This window comes from Rhincodon typus, chromosome 49 (assembly GCF_021869965.1).
Source record: "Rhincodon typus isolate 14 chromosome 49, sRhiTyp1.1, whole genome shotgun sequence".
Classification (NCBI taxonomy): Eukaryota; Metazoa; Chordata; class Chondrichthyes; order Orectolobiformes; family Rhincodontidae; genus Rhincodon; species Rhincodon typus.
Window position 1 is genome coordinate 2,938,153 of NC_063380.1, and position 17,406 is coordinate 2,955,558.

General features: G+C 45.9%; 1 long non-coding RNA gene across 1 annotated transcript in view; it reads left to right on the forward strand.

Moving 5' to 3' along the window:
• LOC125488103 overlaps window positions 1–6,013 on the forward strand; it is a 50,407-nt gene extending 44,394 nt beyond the window's left edge. The window contains exons 2-3 of the long non-coding RNA XR_007266215.1: window positions 4,082–4,175; window positions 5,786–6,013. This is a non-coding gene — a long non-coding RNA (uncharacterized LOC125488103). The remainder of the gene's footprint in view (window positions 1–4,081; window positions 4,176–5,785) is intronic.
• The last annotated feature ends 11,393 nt before the right edge of the window (window positions 6,014–17,406 follow it).

A 17,406-nucleotide genomic window follows, 5' to 3' on the forward strand; every position in this document is an offset into this window, starting at 1 on the left:
CGAACAGTTCATACACTTCACTAACACCTTCCACCCCAACCTTAAATTTACCTGGACCATCTCTAACACCTCTCTCCCCTTCCTGGACCTCTCTGTCTCCATATCGGGCAACCACCTAGAAACCGATATTCATTTCAAGCCCACCGACTCCCACAGCTACCTAGAATACTCCTCCTCCCACCCACCTTCCTGCAAAAATGCTATCCCCTATTCCCAATTCCTTCGCCTCTGCCGCATCTGCTCCCAGGATGAGGCATTCCACTCCCGTACATCTCAGTTGTCCTCGTTTTTCAAGGACCGTAACTTCCCCTCCTCGGTGGTCGAGAACGCCCTCAACCGTGTCTCCCACATCTCCCGCACCTCATCCCTCACACCCCGTCCACGCAATAAAAACCAAAAAAGAATCCCCCTCGTCCTCACGTACCACCCCACCAACCTCCGGATCCAACGCATCATCCTCCGACACTTCCGCCATCTGCAATCCGACCCCACCACCAAAGACATCTTTCCCTCCCCACCTTTATCTGCTTTCCGGAGGGACAACTCTCTCCGTGACTCCCTTGTCCGCTCCACACTCCCCTCCAGCTCCACCACACCCGGCACTTTTCCCTGCAACCGCAGGAAGTGCTACACCTGCCCCCATACCTCCTCCCTCACCCCCATCCCAGGCCCCAAGAAGACTTTCCACATCAAGCAGATGTTCACCTGCACGTCTGCCAATGTGGTATACTGCATCCGCTGTAGCCGGTGTGGCTTCCTCTACATCGGGGAAACCAAGCGGAGACTCGGGGACCGCTTTGCAGAACACCTACGCTCGGTTCGCAACAAACAACTGCACCTCCCAGTCGCGAACCATTTCAACTCCCCCTCCCATTCCTCAGACGACATGTCCATCCTGGGCCTCCTGCAGTGCCACAACGATGCCACCCGAAGGTTGCAGGAACAGCAACTCATATTCCGCTTGGGAACCCTGCAGCCCAATGGTATCAATGTGGATTTCACAAGTTTCAAAATCTCCCCTCCCCCCACCGCATCCCAAAACCAGTCCAGCTCGTCCCTGCCTCCCTAACCTGTTCTTCCTCCCACCTCAAGCCGCACCTCCATCTCCTACCGACCAACCTCATCCCGCCCCCTTGACCTGTCCGTCCTCCCTGGACTGACCTATCCCCTTCCTAACTCCCTGCCTACACTCACCTTTCCTGGCCCCATCCCCGCCTCTTCGACCTGTTTGTTTCCTCTCCACCTATCCTCTCCTCTATCCCTCTTCTATCCGCCTCCCACTCTCTCCCTATTTATTTCAAAACCCCCTTCCCCTCCCCCTTTTCTGATGAAGGGTCCTGGTCTATAGTTACCTGCTTTTTGTCTACTTCCTTTTTTAAACAGTGGCGTCACATTGGCTGTTTTCCAATCTGCATGAACCACTCCAGAGTCCAGTGAATTTTGGTAAATAATTACTCGTGCATTTGCTATTTCCCCCATCACCTCTTTTAGTACCCTGGGAGGCATTTCATCAGGGCCAGGAAACTTGTCTACCTTTGGCCCCATTAGCTTGCCCAGCACTGCCTCCTTAGTGATAATGATAGTTTCTAGGTCCTCACCTGCTATAACCTTCTTGCCATTAGTTTTCAGCATGTTATTTGTGTCTTCCACTGTGAAGACCAACACGAAATAACTGTTTAATGTCTCAGCTATTTCCTCATTCCCAGTTGTTAAATTGGCCTTCTCATCCTCTAAAGGACCACTGTTTACCTTCACCACTCTTTTACGATTTACATATTTATAGAAATTTTTGCTGCCTGTTTTTATATTCTGAGCTAGTTTACTCTCATAATCTATCTTACTTTTCTTTATAACTTTTTTTGTGGCTTTCTGTTGGCCTTTAAAGATTTCCCAGTCTACTAGTTTCCCACCTCTATTGCTTTTTTGTATTTTTTTTTCAATCTGATACTTTCCTTTATTTCCTTAAACATCCATGGCAGGCTCTCTCTTTTCCTACAGTTCTTCCTTATCACTGGAATATACTTCTGCTGAGCACTGTGAAAAATCATTTTGAAAGTCGTCCACTGTTCCTCACTTGACCCACCATAAAGTTTTTGCTCCCATTCTACCTTAGCTAACTCCTCCCTCATTCCTTCATAGTCTCCTTTGTTTAAGCACAGGACATAGGTACTGGATTTAACCTTCTCATGCTCCATCTGTATTTTAAATTCGACCATACGGTGATCACTCCTTCTGAGAGGATCCCTAACTGTGAGATCATTAATTATTCCTGTATCATTACCCAGGACTAGATCTAGGATAGCTGTCTCCCTCATAGGTTCCATTACATATTGTTCAAGGAAATTATCGCAGATGCATTCTATGAACCCCTCCTCAAAGCTGCCATGACCGACCTGGTTTGACCAATCAATATGTAGATTAAAATCCCCCACGATAATTGCTGTACCATTTTTACATGCATTAGCTATTTCTATGTTTATTGCCCGCCCCAACACGATGTCATTATTTGGTGGCCTACAGACCACACCTATCAGTGACTTCTTCTCCCTGCTATTCCTAATTTCCACCCAAATGGATTCAACGTTTTGTTCAGTAGAACCTATATTATCTCTCACTACCGCCCTGATATCATCCTTAAAAATCAGAGCAACACCACCTCCCTTACCTTCCTGTCTGTCCTTCCGAACAGTTTAATACTCCTGGATATTTAACTCCCAGTCATGACCATCCTGTAACCATGTCTCTGTAATGGCCACTAAATCATACCCATTTGCCATGATTTGCACCGTCAACTCATCCACCTTGTTTCGAATGCTCCGAGCATTCAGATAAAGTGCCCTTATGCCAGTTTTTGCACCTTCTTTTTGGGTCCTATTACCTCCATTACTAACAGCTCTGAGTTCTCCTTCCCTTTAACTTTTTTCCTAATTTTCAATGGAGTTGAAGCTTCCTCGTCACCTGCTAACCTGCTGCTTTGCCTTACATTAATTGTTATTCTCCCTCTACGCTCACTTCTCCCTTCCCCCCTACTTACTAGTTTAAAGTCCTATTAACCACACTATTTACCCTTTTCGCCAGAACACTGGACCCGGCCCTGTTCAGGTGGAATCCATCTCAGAGGTATAGATCCCTCCTGTCCCAGAACTGATGCCAGTGCCCCATGAAAAGGAAACCCTCTTTCCCACACCACTCTTTTAGCTATGTGTTTACTTCCCTGATCCTCGCTGCCCTATGCCAATTTGCACGTTGCTCAGGCAGCAATCCAGAGATTATGACCCTTGAAGACCTGTTTTTTAATTTTGTTCCTAGCTTTTCATAATCCCAAAATAGGTCTTTTTTCCTAGTCCTGCCTATGTTGTTGGTACCTACGTGGACCACAACAACTGGATCCTCCCTCTCCCTCTCTAGTATCCTCTCAAGCCGGGCAGAGATATCTCGCACCCTGGCACCAGGCAGACAACACACCATGCGGGATTCTCTATCCTGCTCGCAGAGGATACTGTCTATCCCCCTGATGATGGAATCCTCTACAACTACAATCTGTTTTTTCGCCCCCCCCCCTCTTGAATGGCCTCCTGGACCATGGTGCCATGGTCAGTTGACTCATCCTTCCTGCAGCCCTGTTCCTCTTCCACGCAGGGAGCAAGTGCCTCATACCTGTGGGACAATGTCAAAGGCTGCGGCTCCTGTGTTTCTGTCTGTGTCTCTACCTGCCTCACTCGCAGTCACAAAATGCTGTCCCTGCCCGCCGATCGAATTAACATTAGTTAATCTACCAGGTGTGACTGCCTCCCGGAACACAGCATCCAGGTATTTCTCTCCCTCCCGGATGTGCCACAGTGTTTGGAGCTCGGATTCCAGCTCATCAACTTTGAGCCGGAGCTTCTCAAGCAGCTAACACTTGCTGCAGATGTGGTCACTGCCGTTCTCAATGGAATCAGCGAGCTCCCACATCATACGGCTACAACACATCACCTGGCCTGCCATCTCTACTTAGTTAATTATTTAAAATTAATTAGTTTTTTTTAGTTTCGCAGTGTTCTCTGCACCAGTAAGTTTACTCCGTTATATACTCAAACAGACTCCGGCTTTGCCTTCTGACCCGCACACAGAGGATTTGGCGTCTAGGTGATCACCCCACCGCTGAAATAACTGAAAGGCTGCAGTCACGCGAGGTAAGACTTTTATAATCGAAAAGCTTACCTTCCCAGGCTGCCCTCGTGTTTTCTCCCGAACTCCCACCGCTGAAACAACTGAAAAATATATGCCACCTTTTCTTGTAGTTCAGTTGAACCTGCACTGCTTTCACTCCAAGGCTGGAATTGCTTATTCTCTCATGGAATCTGTGCTTCGCTGGCTATGCCAGCATTAATTGCCCGTCCCTAGTTGCCCCTCAAGCAGGTGGTGGTGACTCACCCCACCGAATCTAACCCCCCAACCCCGAACCATCGCAGTCCGTGTTCTGTAAGATGACCCACAGTGCCCTTAGGGAGGGAACTCCAGGACCCTCACCCAGCAACAGTGAGGGAACACCCGATATATTTTCATATTCAGTACCTGAGGAAGGCTGCCCGGAACTGCTGGTAGTAACTCCATGCTTGCTCTAACACATCCCTTAATACATTTGCTTAACAGAAATGCACCTGTCTAAGACTTCACGTCAACAGCCGGTCCAGCGACCACTGCCGTATGTGGAAGAAAATTCCGAACAAATACCACCTTTTGTGTGTAGTGCTGCTTCCTAACACCTCTCCTGAACGGTCCAGCCCTAACTCTCAGACTTCGCCCCCTAGTTCTAGAATCTCCAGTCAGTGGACATAATTTATCTACCCTGTCTTTTCCTGTTAATATCTTGAAAACTTCGATCAGATCACCCCTTAATTTTCTAAATGCTAGGTTTGTAGCCTAGTTTGTATAATCTCTCCTTATATCGTCATCCCTGATATCCAGGTATCATTCCTATTTTGTCCTCCCTCCAAGGTTAATATACCCTTCCGAAGGTGGGATCCCCAGGTCAAATTCCAATATTTGTTTGTTTCTACATATGCTACTGAACAGAACCGAACTGCTTGAGTGACAATGTATGCATATAAAGTTTTTTTTGTCAATAAAGTATATTTTTGAAATAAAATAAAGCTTCTCTCAGGACGATGCTATCCCATTGCTCTTGCGGTAATGGAGATTGTGTTTGCATTCTCCCCTGATTCGCAATCTAAAAGTAAATGGTTCCTCATTTGCTCAGAAGAGGGAACCTATGAGGGAGTAAGTGAGGCTGTTGCCATTTTAACCCCCGGCAGTCCCATGTTTATTGACGCTTTCATCTCTCACCCCACACATACCCCTTCAATTATCACGGCTTTCACATTACACACGCTGTAGTAATTGCCATGTGATTATCCCTGCCCTATATAATTCATACATTGATCTCAATTTCCCCTGCAGGTACGCTTTTCTCTTTGCCGGTTACTTCTTTCCCACAAATTCAACTTCCGTATTTTTGTTTTTTCCGCCTTTTAATTTGCCCATTCAAATAGTTGTTCCTGGCTCCTGTTTTAAAATAAAATATGGAAGATGCCATTTATTTCCTGAGATCTGCTAAGTATTTACGACAACGAAAGCAAAATACAGTGTATGCTGGAATTCTGCTACGGATAACAGAGAAACTCAGTACATTTGGCAGCGTCGGTGCAGTGAGAGGCAGAGTTAATGTTTCGAATACAATATGACTTTTTCCAAACTGAAAAAAAAATTGGAAAACGGATTTTTAAAATTTTGTTTTGCTTAGACAAAGACAGAGGACAGGCTGGTTGGTGTGAAGGTACAGTGTAAAAGACAAAGCGGTTGCTCAGGAAAGATCTATGTTGTTGTTGTTCATGTTCTGAAGAAGGATCACTGGACCCGAAACGTTAGTTCTGATTCACTCCTGTGTATCTGTTACTCTCTATAACATCCTGAACACCTCGATTTGTTTCCACGGATGCTGCCGGACCTGCTGAACTTTTCCAGCAATTTCTGTTTTTTGGCCCTCGATTATATTCATGTCTGTAACTCACTCTGGTGTATCTAGCACTCTGTATATAAACTCCCTAGAACCACTAAATTAGATTCTAGCCTGTCAGTCACTCTTGAGTGTCTTTTATTCTATACATAAACCACACCAAACCCCTTATCAGATTCCAGTCCATAACTTACTCACAGATATCTGTTATTCTGTACGTAAGGTCAGAGGTGACACGACACCAGGTTATAATCCAATATGCTTATTTGAAATCACAAACTTTTTGAGCAGTGCTCAGAAATCCTGTGATTTCAAATAAACCTGTTGGACTATAACCTGGTCTTGTGTGACCTCTGACCTTGTCCAACACTGTCCACCGTCAGCACCTCCACATTATGGCTACTATTCTGTATATAAACCAGTTGTATTCTCACACACAGATGCACGGATGTAAACGTGTCCTCCAGTGATGAACACTCTGATACACAAACACACAGAAATACACATGGACAAACAGATGTCACTCAGTGATGTACATGCTCTCTGTCGCCTACTCACACATGCACTCACTCACACAGACAAGTGTGCAAGCAGATGTTCACATAGGACTGAGGGATTTTCACCGTCTCTCACACACACAGACAAACAGAGAGACACACAAACTCGTCACCCAGGGATATACAGTCTCTCACTCACGCATCTCTCAATGATGTACACAGCCTTACACACACACACAGAGAAGAAAACAAACATCTCTCAGCAATGTGCACACTCACATACACACCAACACACAGAAGATCAGATGTCACTCAGTGATGCACTGTCTCTCTCTCTCTCACACACATGGACACAAAGCAACCCTGACAGAGAGAAACACATAGACGTACTAGCTGACACACTCAAATCGCGCCTGGAGCTTCTAGATCACATTGCAGACAGGAACTCACTCTCAGGCATCAGTTATTTCAAATTAAAATGTTTTATTTTTAAAATTTTAAGTTAAATTAAAATTTTAAATTAAAAATATTTATTAGATTTCAGTCCTGGGAATCAGTTAATCTATTTATAAAACCCTTGAATCCCTCGACTAAACGCCCATCTGTAACTAATTCCTGGCAATGTATTATTATATATGTAAACCATACTGAACCCTTTGATTTGATTCCAGTCTGTAACTCACTCCTGGGTATCCAGTACTCTGCATATAAACCATCCCGATCTCCTTGCTTAGATGCAAATCTCTAACTCACTCCTGCCTATCTGTTACAAGCATATAAACTGTACAAAACCCCTCAAATAGATAAAAACCGAAAGAACTGCGGATGCTGTAAATCAGGAACAAAAACAAAGTTGCTGGAAAAGCTCAGTAGGTCTGGCAGCAGATCCGGACCTGAAACATTAACTCTGTTTTTTCCTTCACAGATGCTGCCAGACCTACTGAGCTTTCCTAGCAACGTTATTTTTGTCCCTCAAATAGATACTCGTCTGTTCTCAGTCCAGGGTATCTGTAACTATATATAAAAATCACCCTGAACTCCTCAATTCCATGGCAGTCGATAACTTACACTTAACTTACACGTATTATGCTATAGTTAGATTACAGTTTCAAAGTCAGCACAAGCTAAATGGTTAAATGTTAAGCCGGGAACAAAAACGATGAAAGCTACAGTTAAATTTATGCTACCTTCTGTTTTTCAAAAAAACAACTTCCTCTGGAATTCTGTCATTTTTATGGAGTTCAGCAGTTCAATAAAGCAGCTGACTACCACCTTTTCAAGGGCTGATAGGAATGGGAAATAAATTCTGGCTCAGTCAGTGATGCTCACATCCTGTGAATGAATAAAATAAAAACCTTTCCTTCCGAATGACTCGCTGCCCCTGCAGACTAACTCAGTGTCAATGATATCCCAGAACACATATATCGCGCTGTGCTTCAGATTCCTGCAAAGTCTCCCTGTTTAAACATCACACTCCCGACTTCATACTGCTTTGGGCAGTGTTTTACCCTCTCATCGACCATCTCCTACATCGGTCAATTTGAATAACCTTCAATCCTCTTCACAAATTACCACTGATTCTCGTGTGCAGTTTCACTGTCACGTTTTGCCTTCTTGAATATAAGCCAGCCAGGCATCCAAAACTTTAGGCCTGAATCAAATGAAGGGGGCCTTCACAATCAATTCAAACGACTGCTCCTCACAGCCACATTGAGGTGATTACACACCACATATCGAATTTCCATCCTTGGCTCACAAATGTATAGTTTAGGTACGCACTGCACAATGGCAGCAAGAGGCACCATAATACACTGCGCCAGTGAAACAGCTCGCAAGGCCACAGAGGCGGGCCGAACGGAACCGTTCTTTACATGTGTGGAGAAGAAATGCGCGCCCTCAGATGAAGAGCTTCACCGATGGCTAATAGAAAACTCTGGAGGACCAGATGTAAGAAGGTCCTCCAGTCAATCAGCGTTAACCTAGTGTCAGAATGCGGAAGTTGGACAACGTGTTCCTGAAGCTGCTCATTCCTGCCCAGCAAAATTGCTGCTGGTATTCGTCTCTCTCTGAGTGACGATCGAGCTTCAGCCAGACTGAAACTTCCTCGTCGGCCAACCATCTGGGAGCATAACACTTTCTTTTCTTGCCCCTTCCAGTTTCTTTTCTTTTCCCTTCCAGTTTCTTTTCTCGACGTGGAGGTGCCGATGTTGGACTGGGGTAGAGGAAGTCAGAAATGACACGACACCAGGTTGTAAGAATTGCAGTGGGGTGCGGGGGTGGGGTGGGGACTTGCAGACTGCGGAAAGCTTGGCCCAGGTCTTCCGCAGTCTACCAAGACATTGACATCCCTTACTCCCTCAGCTTGACACACATTTGTCTGGCTAAGAGAATGGCATCTCTTTTAATGGTCACAGTTGAAAGGGGTTATTTTCAGGCAAGAGCTGAAATGTGATGAGGCATTAAATTTATATCAGGTTGAGTTATGCCTTGTTTTGTTAATTTGTACAAATTTCACATGATCATGCTGTTGTAATAATCACATTTTGTTTCCACGCTTGTATGAGATAATTGTTGTGAAATTCTATATTTCAGTGATGGACTCATTATGGCACAAGAGGTTGAATCTATGCCGACCCTCGAGCAATCCAATTACTCTCATTCTCTCTCAATGTCCATATCATCTAGAAAGTTCATTTCCCTCAACTACTCACCCAATTTTAGTTTGAAATCCTGGTTGAATGTTTTTAATTTTGTGTCAATTGTTTGAAATAATTCTTGCCATTCCTCATATGTGGAGAGTTGCAAGTTGTGACCAGTCGATGCCTAACTAACATTCTTCCTTCCATTCCATTAAGTCTTTCATCAAGTGATGCAGTCCGGTTAATTTGGATATTTTTAGACTAGTAATCTAATTACATATCCTGAAGAACAAGCATAAAATCATGCAGTACAGAAGAGGCCATTCAGCCCATCGAAACTGCACTGACAGGAACAGTAATCTATCCATTATCATAAAATATTGCCTTTGGGAGAATACTTTTGTTTGAATTTTTACCTTGCACTGATAGTTATGACTCTTCAACCTGCTTTTATGGGACATTAAAATTCTGAAATGAACATTCAAGATCTGAAATCCTTCGATCATCAGGATCCGAATGTCATTGAGCTTAACTGTGAGGGAGACATGTTTCTCTTTTCTATCTGCTTCAATAAGTTTTAAGAATCAATTTGACTGGAAAAGGGTTGTGATGCACACACCACACCTGAGTGAGAGTGTTTCAGTGCACTGACAGTGAAAAAAGCTTAAACTAGTTAAACAGCCTGAAGAAAAAAAAAGTATAATTCACAACAGAGACTTCAACTGATTGCCTCTCCAGGTTTAACTCTCAGCATGAATAGATCCCAGAAATTTGGGCACTGTGGGGCGGGATTCCCTTCCCCATCTGCACTTGAGATTCACGAGTGCAGACAGACTGGCCAGAGGCCATTCTCTTGTTCTGAGTGTAGGAAGGGATTCACTGATAAATCCACCCTGTTGAAACATGAGTGAGTTCATATCCGGAAAATGGCATTTCCCTGCTCTGATTGTGGGAAGGGATTCACCGATTCGGCCAACCTGCTGAGACACATGAGAGTTCACACTGGGGACCGGCCATTCACTTGCTGTGAGTGTGGGAAAGGATTAATTCATTCGTCCGCCTTGCTCATTCACCAATGGATTCACACCGGGGAGAAGCCATTTACCTGATCTCAGTGTGGGAAGGAATTTACTGCTTCACCCAACCTGCTGCATCACCAACTGATTCTTACTGGGGAAAAGCTGTTCCACCTGCTGTCACTGTGGGAGGGGATTCACAGATTCATCCAAACTGATGGAGTTTAATCCAAAAAAATGTGAGGACGGAGTTTAACCTGGAGAAATGTGAGATAATGCATTTTGGAAGGTCTAATCCAGATGGAAAATATACAGTAAATGGCAGAACCCTTAAGAGTACTGATAGGCAGAGGGATCTGGGTGTACAGGTACACAGGTCACTGAAAGTGACACTGGAGGTGGAAAAGGTAGTCAACAAGGCATACGGCATGCTTGCCTTCATCGGCCGGGGCATTGAGTTTAAAAATTGGCAGGTAATGTTGCAGCTTTATAGAACCTTAGTTAGGCCGCCTTTGGAATATTGTGTTCAGTTCTGGTCGCCACACTGCCAGAAGGATGTGGTGACTTTGGAGAGGGAACAGAAAAGATTTACCAGGATGTTGCCTGCTCTGGATGGCATTAGCTATGAGGAGAGGTTGGAGAAACTTGGGTTGTTCTCACTGGAACAACGGAGGTTGAGGGGGGAACTGACAGAGGTCTACAAGATTATGAAGGGCATGGACAGACTGGACAGTCAGAAGCTTTTTCCCAGGGTGGAAGAGTCAGTTACCAGGGGGCGAGGGGCAAGGTTTAAAGGTGATGTACAAGGCAAGTTTTTTACACAGAGGGTGGTGAGTGCCGGGGGAGGTAGTGGAAGCAGATACTATAGTGACTTTTAAAGGGCGTCTTGACAAATACATGAATAGGATGGGAATAGAGGGATATGGTCCCCGGAAGGGTAGGGGGTTTTACTTGTGATGGGTAGCATGTTCGTGCAGGCTTGGAGGGCCGAAGGGCCTGTCCCTGTACTATCATTTTCTTTGTTCTTTGTTCTTCTTTGTTCCTTGATGGGTTCATACCAAGGAGAAGCCATACACCTGCTCAAAGTGTGGGAAGGCATTCAGCCATTCATGCGACCTGCAAACACACCAGCGGGTTCATACCGGAGAAAAGCCATTCACCTGCCCTCAGTGTGGGAAGGGATTCATGAAGTTATCCAGCCTGTGAAGATCCCAACAGGTTCACACTGGGGAGAGGCTGTACACCTGCTCTCAGTGTGGAAGGGCTTCACTTATTCATGCAATCTGCAGAAACACCAACAGATTCGCACTGGGGAGAGGACATACACATGCTCTCAGTGTGGAAAGGGACTCACGCAGTATTTCAAACTGCTGCACCATGAACGGATTCACACTGAGGAGAGTCTGTTCACTCGCTCTCAGTATGGGAAGGGATTCACTCGATTATTCAGCCTGCAGAGACACCAGCGAGGTCACAAGTGACTGTAGAAGTGTGTTAAAGTGTCTTAGCATCATAGAGCTGTCCAGCGTTCAAAAAATACAGAGCCTTTGGTCCAACTTGTCCATGCCGACCAGATATCCTAAATTAATCTAGTCTCATCTCCCAGCATTTGGCCCATATCCTTCTAAACCCTTCCTATTCAGAAACCTTTTAAATGTTGTAATTATACCAACCTTCATCACTTCCTCTGGCAGATCGTTTCATACACATATTACGCTCTGTGTGATAAAGTTGCCCATTAGGTGCCTTTTAAATCTTTCTCTTCTCACCTATGCCCTCTAGTTTTGGACTCACCCACCCCAGGGAAAAGACCTTGGCTATTCACTGTATCCATGCCCCTCATGATTTCATGAACTTCTATAAGGTCACTTCTCAGCCTCCGATGCTTCAGGGAAAATAGCTATTGCCTATTCAGTCTCTTCCCATAGTTCAAACTCTCAAGTTCTGGCAACATCCTTGTAAATTTTTTTTGAACACTTACAGGTTTCACAATATATTTTCTATAGCAGGGAGACCAAAACTGAATGCAGTATTCCAAAAGTGGCCTAACCATTGTCCTGTACAGCCTGCAACATGACTTCTTATATCCTCTACTCAATGCACTGACCAATAGAGGCAATTCTGTTGTTAGTGCTGCTGATTATCACAGTCAGGACTGAACCATGTTCACTCAGCCAGTGAGTGAATTGGGAGGCTCAGAGGGTTTCTTTCTGCTGGACTGGCCACCATCAACAGACCTTCCCCTTTGAAAATAGAAATGCGTCAGAAAAATATGACCAATGAAAGTTTTAACCAACAATAAAAGAGTTGAATGTCTTTTGACAGAAAAACTACCTTTATCCAGTCAGATCTGACAACACAGACAATGGAACTTTTCCAGAGAGAAAGAGTTCTGGAAATCTTTGGTATCAGAATGAGAAACTGAAGAGAAATCAACGTAAATTCCATTGGGCTGTGGCATACCTTTGGGTTGATCCCCAAAGAAAGTCAATGAACCTTCAAAATTTCATGAGATAAGGGAAATCCTGGGGTGTAAACGTAAAACTGAATTCAAAACATTACATAGATATTTATGAATGTGTTAAGTTTGTTTTTTTCCTTTATTCATTGATGGGATGAGGGCATTGCTGGCTAGGCAGCATTTATTGCCCATCCTTAATTGCCTAGAGTGCAGTTAAGAGTCAAGCACATTGCTGTGGGTCTGAAGTCACATGTAGGCCAAGCCAGGTAAGAATGACAGTTTCTTTCCCTAAAGGACATTAGTGAACCAGATGGGGTTTCCCCAACAATCAACCATGGATTCATGGTCATCATTAGACTCTTAATTCCAAATATTCATTGAATTCAAATTTCACCATCTGCCATTGCGGAATTCAAACCCGGGTCCCCAGAACATTATCTGAGTCTCTGGATTAACAGTCCAGTGATAATACCACTAGGCCATCGTCTCCCCTAATGCTTCTTTGTTTATTTTTTTCCTTTACACAATAAAGTTTATTTTTGTTTAACAATGTGAAATGTGGTGTTATACATCTTTCAATTACTTACTGAATGTTTGAATTTATCTTTAAACATTGACTGTCCTGACAAATTCTTGTTCCCTGGGGAGAAAGGTGACCAGGAATCAGTGAGAATCTGCACAAAGAGTGAGGCAGCAGAAGCCAGTCAGGTTTAAAAAGTGATTCCCAGGTAAAGCACATACTGAAATTACAAAGGGCATCATGTGATGAGTTTTTTTTGTTTGACGCAGGAGCATGTCAGAAGAAATATTTTTGAAAATGTTTCAATGGAAGTGTCATTGGTGAGGCCAGCTTTGGGTGCCCATCTTCAATTGCCCCTGAAAAGTGATGGTGTGTCAGTCAGCTCCCTGAAGTGCTGCAGCGTCTCAGTCTCTGTTATAAATAACAGGATACGTGGAACAGTCCCTCTTCTGCAGCTACATTGGCACTATCCCCCACCTCTTCCTCTGCTATATTGATGACTGTATCGGCGCTGCCTCGTGCTCCTGCGAGGAGCTTGAACAGTTCATCAACTTTACTAACACCTTTTACCCAAACCTCAAGTTCATCTGGACCATCTCTGATACCTCTCTCTCCTTCCTGGACCTCTCTGTCTCCATCTCTGGTGACTGCCTTGAAACCGATATCTATTTCAGGCCCACTGACTGCCACAGCTACCTAGGCTACACTTCCTCTCACCCACCTTCCTGCAAGAATGTGATCCACTACTCCCAATTCCTCCGCCTCCGCCATGTCTGCTCCCAAGATGGGGCGAACCATTCCCGAACGTCCCAGATGTCCTCTTATTTCAAGGAATGCAAATTCCACACTTAAGTGGTCGAAAATGCTCTCGACTGCATCCCTTTCGGTTGCAGGGAAAGGTGCTGGGGGTGGTGGGACTAGTGGGGAGTGTGGAGCGGACGAGGGAGTTGCGGAGAACGCGGTCCCTACGGAAGGCAGATAGAAGTAAGGAGGGAAATATATCTTGGTTGTGGAATCAGATTGCAGGTTGCATTCTCCGCCATCTGCAACCTGTTCTGAGGAAGGGTCACCAGACCCGAAATGTTAATTTTTTTTTTCCCCCTTCACAGATACTGCCAGAGCTGCTGAGCTTTTCCAGCAACTTTGTTTTTGTTCCTGATTTACAGCATCCGCAATTCTTCCGATTTTTTTATTTGGCTGGGTCAATGGACGGCCGCGTGTCCAGCCAATCAGAGAAAAGCGAATGGGCGGGACACGCCGATGATTTGTGTGTGAAGGCCAATCGAAGGAAGGGGTCGGGCGATGGACACGAAAGCGGACCAATCAGGAAGTCAGGGCGGGGTGAAACGTTTTGAGAGCCTCCCGAATGGATGGAGGGGATGGGCGGGGTACGGTGATGGACAGCTCGGCCGACCAATACACCCTGTCGAGAGATAGTGGGAACTGCAGGTGCTGGAGAATCTGATACAACAAGGTGTAGAGCCGGATGAACACAGCAGGCCAAGCAGTACCAGAGGAGCAGGAAAGTTGACGTTTCGGGTCTAGACCCTTCTTCAGAAAATTCCCCAGCATCGGCAGTTCCTACTGTCTCTGTAACAATTTTAACCCCACTGCGAAGTCTGCTTTCCTGCTCCTCTGATGCTGCCGGGCCTGCTGTGTTCATCCGGCTCTACACCTTGTTGTCTCAGATTCTCCAGCACCTGCAGTTCCTACTATCTCCCACTATCTCTCTACACGTTGTATTGGTCGGCGATAGCAAGAACTGCAGAAGCTGGAGTCAGAGTAAATACGTTGTGGAGCACAACATGTCAGGCACCATCAGAGTAGCAAGAAAGTCGACGTTTCGGGTTTACACCCTCCATCAGAAAGTTAATCCTGGAGTGGTTGGACGGAACGTGATTATGTCCACGGGAGCCAGACCAATGGGCAAGTGGAGGCGTGGTCGAACCGGTTGACCGAAAACAGAAGGGGCCAATCGAATGCAGGGAATGGGCAGAACACAATAACGGACATAGAAACCGACCAATCGGAACTCACGAGCGTATCGGCACTTGGCGATGAATGTGCAAGGCGACCAATCCGAGGGAGGGATATAGGCGGGGTCCTATAATGGACGGTGCGACTGTCCATTCAGAAAGTAGGGGCGGGCCGGAAGGTGGCGATTGACGGGCGCTCTGGCCAATAGGCGGCGGAGGCGCGTCCTGAGGTCTTTTTGAAGGAACATGGTGACTGAAGTGAAAAATGAACGACGGAAAGAGATAGTCAGAAGGGAATGTGTCTTCGTTATATTTTGTGTGAATGAGCGAGCGACAGAGGTGGGGATGGCTCACTACCCTGTCTCCCTGCGACTCCACTTTCCAGCAACTATGCACCTCTGCCTCCCTTGGTTTCTTTTCTGGAACACTCCGCAGGGCCTCACCATTAGCTTTATAAGCCTTGCTCTGGTTTGCCTTACCAAAGGGCAGCACCTTACAATTTTCTAAATTAAACTCCATCTGCCACTCATTGGCCTATTGGGCCACCTGGTCAAGGTCCTGTTGTACTCTGACCCTGTAGGTGTTGTCCCTGTGGCTATTGACCCTGTTGATCTTTCCCCTTCTGCCTCACCAGCTCCCTGTTGGTGTCTGCGCCACCCCTGACTGCCATATGACCCTTTGGTAAAGCATCACCCACCTCACCCTTTAGGCTTAGACCCCCTCCCTCCTTTGGATTGAACCCCTCCATTCCCTCTCTAGGGTCTGATGAAACTTCTTCCTGCCCTGCTCACAGCTCAGCTGTCTTGGCAACCAATCGTGAGGTTATTGTCAAATGGAGGGCCTTTTCTGTTGCGATCTGACCCCTTGTCCGCATCAATAGCCTTCACCTGTAGCCAGGCTTTGGGCTCCAGTTGTCGGCATGTTGCTGTACCTAGCCCCATACCCACAGTTACACAAACAGGGTTCCAAGTGTGTATCCAATTCCGTCATCGCACAGTTTGTGAAAGAATGCCACAAAGATAGAAAGATGCTGGCCTGTTGCCCCTTTCCCATCTTCTCCTACCCTTGCCCATTGACACGCCCCATTCCACCTCCTACTCATCCATTGAACACGCCCTGTTCAATTATTCCCTTCTTTCTGCCCGTTCCTCCCTCCGCTCCTGCCCCAGTTCCCCCTGGCCAGTCCAGCCTGCCTGCTGGGACAGATGGACCTGCTGACGAACATACTAACCTGTAATGTCACGGCTTGTCATCACAGCTCCAGTGGTCATAGGGACCACTTGTCCTCTCCACCCTCCTCACCTAGCACACCTTCCCGAAAGACCAGCTGAGCTTACATCACTGTACGATACTGATCCCTTTTCGCTGTGTACACACTCCTATTCAGTGCCCCTCTGTCTATCCCTGTATCTCTGGCTGTCTCTCTCTTGCTTGCGCATTCACTCTCTGACTCTCACTCTCAGTCTTTCACTCGTGTTCTGACTCTGTATCCTAGAATCAATGTAACTCGGAGATAGAAGGAACTGCAATGTAACTCTTCTCTCTTTCTGTCTCTGTCCCCTCTCAGTTCCTGCCCCTCTCTCTGTCTCACTTTCCCCTCTGTGACTGTCAGTGTTCGTATGAGAGTCTCCATCTCTCTCCCTCATAGGGAAGCTGATAGGAACCTGAAGTAGCTTAAAGTTTTCCACTGGAGCCCCATGAAGACCAGGGGAATAGTGTGAATCTGAAGACATGCTGGTGGTTGTGTTACCAACTGTTTTCCACCACTTCCATGACAGTACAGTCAAGGTCCATTGTTGGGGAGAAATTGACTGAATACCGATGATGGTGGTGAGTGACTTTGTCCTCTGCACTTATCATAACGCTGTATCAATCCCAAACTATTCCACAGCCTCGGGCTCTCTCCATATCCCTGCATCAATCCCCAAACTAACCCCACTGCCCCGCTCCCACCCCATTGTCGTGTATCGATCCAGAAAATAATCCCACTTCCCCGCGCGCTCTCCATAGCCCTGTATCAATCTCCCAAACCAATCCCGCTGCCCTATCTCTCCCCGTAGGCCTGTATCAATTCCCATGCTAATCCTTCTGCCCCGTCCTCTGCCTATTGCCGTGTATCATTTGACAAACTAAAAGCTCCTCTGTCTTGGCTCTCTCCTTTCTTCCCTTTTGTTCCTCTCTGCACATGCTCTGTCTTGTAACCTTCTCATCCTTTCCCCATCCTGCCTCTTTGCTCTGCCTGCAACCATCCCTCACTTCTTTTCTCACTCCCATCCATCACTTCTTTTCTCACTCCCAT